Here is a 7,513-nt window from a genome sequence, read left to right as displayed (position 1 = left end):
AAAAAACAAAACAAAAAAAAAAGTATATATAATAATAATAAAAAAAAAACGTAGATAAGTTTGGTTTCGTAGCCTCCCTAATCTAAGCAATTAAGCCCGAAGGGGTGTTTTAATACCTAATACCCTAAAGTCAACTGACTTGGGAGCTATTGGCCCAAAGCTTGTTACATGGGTTAAGGAGAAAAGCTTAAGGGAATCAAACATTGCACTATCTACGTATCAGTATCTGCAACCCGAGTTATTAAGCTCGAAGGGGTGTCTCAACACCTAATGCCCTAAGACCAACTGGTCTGGGAGTCATTAGCTGAAAGCTCGTTACATGGGTTAAAGCAGCATTGTGTTTTAAGTTATATGTATATATATATATATAAAAAAAAAAAAAGAGAAAATAATAATCCTAACCCAAGGAAGTTAACCTGAAACATTATAACAAAAATCTTGTTTTCTTCCAATAAAAGCCCCATCATCTATGTTTTCATATATTGAGCACATAAAAAGGAAGGTTTATTAATATTTTGTTTAAAAGGTATTGAGCAGATATATAAATTTAATGAGAGTTTGTTTACTTGGATAGATTAATTGAAGTTAAAAGATGAATGCCTTGCTTTGTGGAACTTGCAAATTGTTTTTCTATTTTAACGCTTTGATTACTAGGGACTAGTAATAAGCTGGTTGGGGGGTGTGATTAGTACTTAAAAGTGCATTTTTATCGAGGTTTTATATCATCATTTTTGCACTTGAAGTATCAATAACTCCTTAACTAGAGCATGTTTTGTAATGACAGATTTGATAATATAAGATAGCTTTAATTTATGGTAAATGTTCATTTTAAATGCAGGCATATCTCACAATTCAAAGGATTGATTGATGTGATTAACTATTGAAAGTGAAAGGACAAAGAAACGGCTAAGCTTAGAAAGGAGATGCCGATTCAATTCAAATTGGAACACTGTTCAGTTATTGGGTCATATCTGGAGCTGTAGATCTTGGATTTCAGCTTAATTTATATGGATGGAAAGCTAAGAAATAGGCCTACAATGTTCATGAATAGTGTAAGACCCAAATCTTCCGTTTTCAAATTCAAAGTTTGGCCACAAAAGAGAAGTCGGAATCTGTCCTGTAATCCAGCCCAAACACTGCTTAGCATTTTACCCATATCTGGAGTTCTAGAAGGTCAAATGACTTTCAAATGGCGGATAACGGTACTCCGTGACTCTTAAGTCGGTTCTTTCAGTTTCCCATGATAACTGATATCTGTGTATATATTTGTGCAATTCTTTGCTGTTTCTCCTTTCTTTGCATCTCTTTTCCACTTCTCATCTAAAACAATGGACACCACTCTTGAAAAATTGAAAAAGTATTTTCCTGCTCTGCCTCAGAATGCGATTACAAAAATTTACCGTGCCAGATGTGCAACATTGCGATTGTTAATGAACCATGGAATTCCTGAAGATATTCGCTGGCTAATTGAAGCAAAGGTCCGATTATCAGGTGAGTCCTCCAATTCTTTCATTTCATACATGCCTGGAACAGGTAAAAGCACTTTTGCAAAGAAACGTCGTGCAAAACGACTGCAAGTCTGTCACAGATGTGCCAGATGGACTTGTAATGCAAAATGTCGTTCTTTAGGAATGGTATCTGTAAATCGTGAAGATAAAATACAGTTCATTAAGGATGGCCTGAGTAAGGAGTCTTTAGATAATCTTCTATTGACTCTTGAGACGCACCCTAGTGGAGATGTGCATCGTGCAATTCATGATTTATGGCCACAATTCCATAAAGAACATGCTCGACATAGTCTTGGGAATCTGACTAAAAAAGACCCTGTTTGTCAGTTTTTAAGAAAACTGGATGGGAAGCATATCCCCGACCCATAGAGGGCGTTTAAGCCGTTCTTGGACGTAAAACCAAGGGAAGATGTGAGCCACAATCACAACTGCTTGTACATACATATTTTTAAAATAAAAAAATAAAAAATAAAAATAAAAAATAAAAAAAATAATAAAGAGAGAGAGGCTCCAGCTGGCCTACATATAGGTGGTATGATTGCATTTTCAATTTCTCATCTATAAATTCTTCTCTTCCTTCCCTTTATTTCTACTCAACCCACACATTCAACAGATATCGAAGTGTGTAGAAATGGCAGGTTCCTCGAGTCATCAAATAAAAAATATTTGTGTTTTCGGTGGATCTAGTCCTGGGAAAGAAATAGAGTTTTTAGAATCAGCAAATCATCTTGGTCAGGTATTAGCTGAGAGAAAGATTCATTTAGTGTATGGCGGAGGCAGCCTTGGGTTAATGGGGGGTGTGTCAATAGCTGCATTTTTAGGAGGCAGTAAAGTTTTGGGGGTCGTCCCCAAAGCTTTAGCAAAAGAGGACCTCCTTGGAAAAATAATTGGAGAGGAACTACAGGTCTCCACAATGTCTGAACGATTGAATACAATGTTTAAACATGCTGATGCCTTCATTGCCTTACCAGGTGGTCTGCGCACATTGGAAGAGATCTTTCATATTTCCTCTTGGGCCCAACTTCACATTCACCATAAACCTATAGGTTTGTTAAATGTTAATGGTTTTTATGATAAATTGTTGTCTTTTCTTGATCAAGTTGTGGAACAGGAATTTCTAACATCTTCGGCACGACAAATCATAATCTCTGCTGCTACTGCTGAACAATTGATTGACCAACTACAATCTTTCATCCCTATCATTGATCCCTCTATGAGTCGCATACATTGGTCAACTGAGGAAAGCCGTAAAAAGCTTAGATTGGATTTGAGCCTTCGTTTGTGAAACCTTGTGTCTTTTGGTTTTATTCATATCTTATTATTTTGTTTTGTTATTTCTTATATTTGTTTAAGTGTGTTTCAGGTTTGTCAGTATTCGTTGTTTCAGGTGATGTCTTCTATACTCTATCTTTCTACCTTAGGACATTGAGGACAATGTCTCATTTTGGTTGGGGGAAAAGGGTAGTAGTTGATATTAACAAAAAAAAAAAACCTAATGTGTTTTCTTTTTCATAAACTATTTGCAAAACTGTTATTAAGATGGCAGAGTAATGAGTATTGACTCTTGAGACGCATCTTAGTAAACATTCATAACAAGGTCTATTATTACACTTCTTGAAATATTCAGGTTTACAAACTCTCGCATTGTTATCACTTGACTCTGTTTATGTACTTATTTAACAAGTATTCGTAAACCTTCATTTTCACACACACACTTTAACATATGATTGTGGGTTGCATATTGGATTATTACATTATTTATGTTCTTTTGTTAAAGGTAACAACTAAGGAAAAGGGATAGTAAAAAAAAAAAAAAAACAAAAAAAACAAAAAAAAAAAAACAAAACAAAAAAAAAGGTATATATAATAATAATAAAAAAAAAAACGTAGATAAGTTTGGTTTCGTAGCCTCCCTAATCTAAGCAATTAAGCCCGAAGGGGTGTTTTAATACCTAATACCCTAAAGTCAACTGACTTGGGAGCTATTGGCCCAAAGCTTGTTACATGGGTTAAGGAGAAAAGCTTAAGGGAATCAAACATTGCACTATATACGTATCAGTATCTGCAACCCGAGTTATTAAGCTCGAAGGGGTGTCTCAACACCTAATGCCCTAAGACCAACTGGTCTGGGAGTCATTAGCTGAAAGCTCGTTACATGGGTTAAAGCAGCATTGTGTTTTAAGTTATATGTATATATATATATAAAAAAAAAAAGAGAGAAAATAATAATCCTAACCCAAGGAAGTTAACCTGAAACATTAGAACAAAAATCTTGTTTTCTTCCAATAAAAGCCCCATCATCTATGTTTTCATATATTGAGCACATAAAAAGAAAGGTTTATTAATATTTTGTTTAAAAGGTATTGAGCAGATATATAAATTTAATGAGAGTTTGTTTACTTGGATAGATTAATGGAAGTTAAATGATGAATGCCTTGCTTTGTGGAACTTGCAAATTGTTTTTCTATTTTAACGCTTTGATTACTAGGGACTAGTAATAAGCTGGTTGGGGGGTGTGATTAGTACTTAAAAGTGCATTTTTATCGAGGTTTTATATCATCATTTTTGCACTTGAAGTATCAATAACTCCTTAACTAGAGCATGTTTTGTAATGACAGATTTGATAATATAAGATAGCTTTAATTTATGGTAAATGTTCATTTTAAATGCAGGCATATCTCACAATTCAAAGGATTGATTGATGTGATTAACTATTGAAAGTGAAAGGACAAAGAAACGGCTAAGCTTAGAAAGGAGATGCCGATTCAATTCAAATTGGAACACTGTTCAATTATTGGGTCATATCTGGAGCTGTAGATCTTGGATTTCAGCTTAATTTATATGGATGGAAAGCTAAGAAATAGGCCTACAATGTTCATGAATAGTGTAAGACCCAAATCTTCCGTTTTCAAATTCAAAGTTTGGCCACAAAAGAGAAGTCGGAATCTGTCCTGTAATCCAGCCCAAACACTGCTTAGAATTTTACCCATATCTGGAGTTATAGAAGGTCAAATGACGTGAAATTTGGTGGGTGGAAGGAAAAGACAATTTCCAACAACTTTCATGAAGACGTTTTTCTCAAATTCGGATGGTAACAATGACATTTCGTCCAGACAAGAGCTTGAGGTCTATCCACCACGTCCACCAACAGCACTACTCAGTATTTTAGCCATATCTCGAGCTCTAGTGATCCAAATTCTCTGACATTTTATGGGTGAAACGATAAGATGATTGCCAACAACTTTAATGAAGAACACTTTGCCAAATTCTGAATGGATCAATGTCATTTCATCCAGCCAAAGTGCTTGAGTGCTGCTGTCCACCAAGTCCACTAAATCAATAGTTGGCCACTACATCAATAATCAATTGCCAAATGAATAGTTCTGAATTTTAGCCTATAAAAGGAGGCATTTGCCATTCATTTAAAAATCTGGGTTCTAAGATCAAGATCATGTTCTTGCTCTCTCTTTATTGTTGTAATGCTTAAGTTTTATTTTCATTAATCTCTTGTTCATGCTTTTCATTTCCTTTACTATACTTAGTTAACTTATATCATGTTTATGTTCTTATATTGTTTATTTATGTTTTTCTTCTTTATTATGTCTAGCTAAGTTAATTATGTCAAGGTGACAAGGTTTCACTAATGGTGTTAGAATAAGTAAAATATGAACTCAACATGGACTTCAATGCTTAAATTCTAAACAAGTTTGCTATTAACATGTCTTATCATTTTTATCTTATTAATCTTTAATACCTTGCTTGTTAAATGGTTAATCTAGATTTGTGTTGTATAACACTTGGTACATCAAATACTTGATCCTTCATAGTCTTCGGCCGACATCGTTATTATGAGAGGAACTTGATTTGTTGTCAACACAAGTTAGCATCATGAATACCTGATAAAATTTATAAGTATGGTGTTACGTAAATAAGATGATTAATATGATTATGTTGATAATTTATAAAGAGTTTATACTTTACTTATCTCTAATACTATTAGTGGATCCTCTAACCTTGACATTTCTTTTTATCATTGTTTAATCTTTACATTAATCTTCCATCTCAAAGTTCTCATTAATTTCTTCCTCCTCTTCTTTATTATTATTAGTACTACTACTACTACTACTACTACTATTAATATTGCTATTATTATTATTATTATTATTATTATTATTACTATTATTATTGTTATTAGTATTATTATTATTATTATTTATATTCGTGTTATATTTTATGTACTTTAAGTATGCTCTGTGTTTGATCAAGGATCCTGACATTGTTGGTCTTGCCTTGTTCATTCGCATCAGAAATCTGTTTATATTATATAATATATCTCTTTGATCTTTTCATAAACTCAGTATATAGGCTGGAAACCTGTGACCCGATCTTTTAGATCATTCTCAGGTATAACAACGCCACGTACTGAGTATTATTATTATTACTATTACTATTATTGTTACTATTATTGTTGTTATTGTTGTTGTTGTTGTTGTTGTTGTTGTTGTTGTTTTATTAATTATAATTTATACAATTAACCTCTTTGTGGTTCGACCCCGGTCTTGCCGGGTTATTTATTACTGTGACACTCCTGCACTTGGGATAAGACATCAACTCTTTGATCGTGTCAAGTTTTTGGCGCCGTTGCCGGGGAGGTAAATTCTTGTATAAATTATAATATTTATTTTATTTTTATTTTTCACTTCTCTTGTATCTAACTTTTGTTTCTTTTGTTTTGTTTCTTTTTCTCTTGTTTTCTTCTTCCTTTTATTCTCTTCTTACACGTGCATGAGAGTTTGGTCACGTACATTAAGTGGTAGACTTTGTCGGGTATCCTCATTATTTTCAGAAAATATGGCTGAAGAAGATAACCAATCACTTCATAATGAGAATAATGAGAATAATCGAGTTAGAACACTAAGAGACCACATGAATCCAACAAGAACAAGTGCACCCTCATGTATAGTTTTCCCTCCTGATGCATCTCACTTTAATTTTAAGCCAGGCATTATTCAACTTTTACCTTCTTTTCATGGTTTAGATCTAGAAAATCCATACTTGCATTTGCGAGAATTTGAAGAAGTTTGTAATACCTATAATGACTTAAATTGTAGCATGAACACCATCAGATTAAAGCTTTTTCCTTTTTCATTAAAAGATAAAGCTAAAACATGGCTACAGAATCTTAGGTCAGGATCCATTTGTGCTTGGGATGAAATGCAACAATAATTTTTAAAGAAGTTTTTTCCATCTCACAGAACAAACTCTTTCAAAAGACAAATTACCACTTTCACTCAAAAACCAGGAGAAACATTTTATCAATGTTGGGATAGGTATCGAGATTTGCTTAATACTTGCCCTCATCATGGTTTTGAAACATGGAGATTGGTTTCACATTTTTATGAAGGGTTAACACCTAAAGATAGGCAAATGGTGGAATTGATGTGCAATGGAACTTTTGAAAATAAAGACCCTGATGAAGCAATGGAGTACCTAGACTTGCTAGCTGAAAATGCTCAAAATTGGGACACTACAGGCACTTATGAGGCACCAGGTAAAACTCAACCTCATACATCTAGTGGAGGTATGTACAACCTTAGGGAAGATCATGACCTTCAAGCTAAATTTGCATCTTTAGCTAGAAAAGTTAAGGCACTTGAATTTAAAAAGAATGGTCAATTAAAATCTGTTCAAGACATTGTGTGTCAAATCTGTGAAATGAATGAACATGCAACCAATGATTGTCCAACTTTGCCTTCTTTCAAGGAATGCCTCCATGAACAAACCCATGTTTTAAACAGTTTCCAAAGGCCCAGTCATAACCCATATTCGCAAACATACAACCCTGGTTGGAGAAATCACCCAAATTTCAGTTGGAAGAGTGGTAACAATAATGCACAAACTTCACAGCCACCGTTTCAAGCACCCCATAATTTCCAAAATTCTCATGGATATGCACCTCCTTATGCTCCACCTCCTAGAAGAAATCTTGAGGAAACATTGCATGC

General features: G+C 34.0%; 1 pseudogene; it reads right to left on the bottom strand.

The window, feature by feature from the left end:
- Nucleotides 1–6,766: 6,766 nt before the first annotated feature.
- On the bottom strand, nucleotides 6,767–6,877 carry LOC112326692 (small nucleolar RNA R71; annotated as a pseudogene).
- Nucleotides 6,878–7,513: the final 636 nt, after the last annotated feature.

The sequence above is a fragment of the Populus trichocarpa genome, chromosome 7, assembly GCF_000002775.5.
Source record: "Populus trichocarpa isolate Nisqually-1 chromosome 7, P.trichocarpa_v4.1, whole genome shotgun sequence".
In the NCBI taxonomy this organism is placed as follows: Eukaryota; Viridiplantae; Streptophyta; class Magnoliopsida; order Malpighiales; family Salicaceae; genus Populus; species Populus trichocarpa.
Note: the sequence above shows the minus strand (reverse complement) of the source record. Positions and strands in the feature narration are given on the sequence as shown.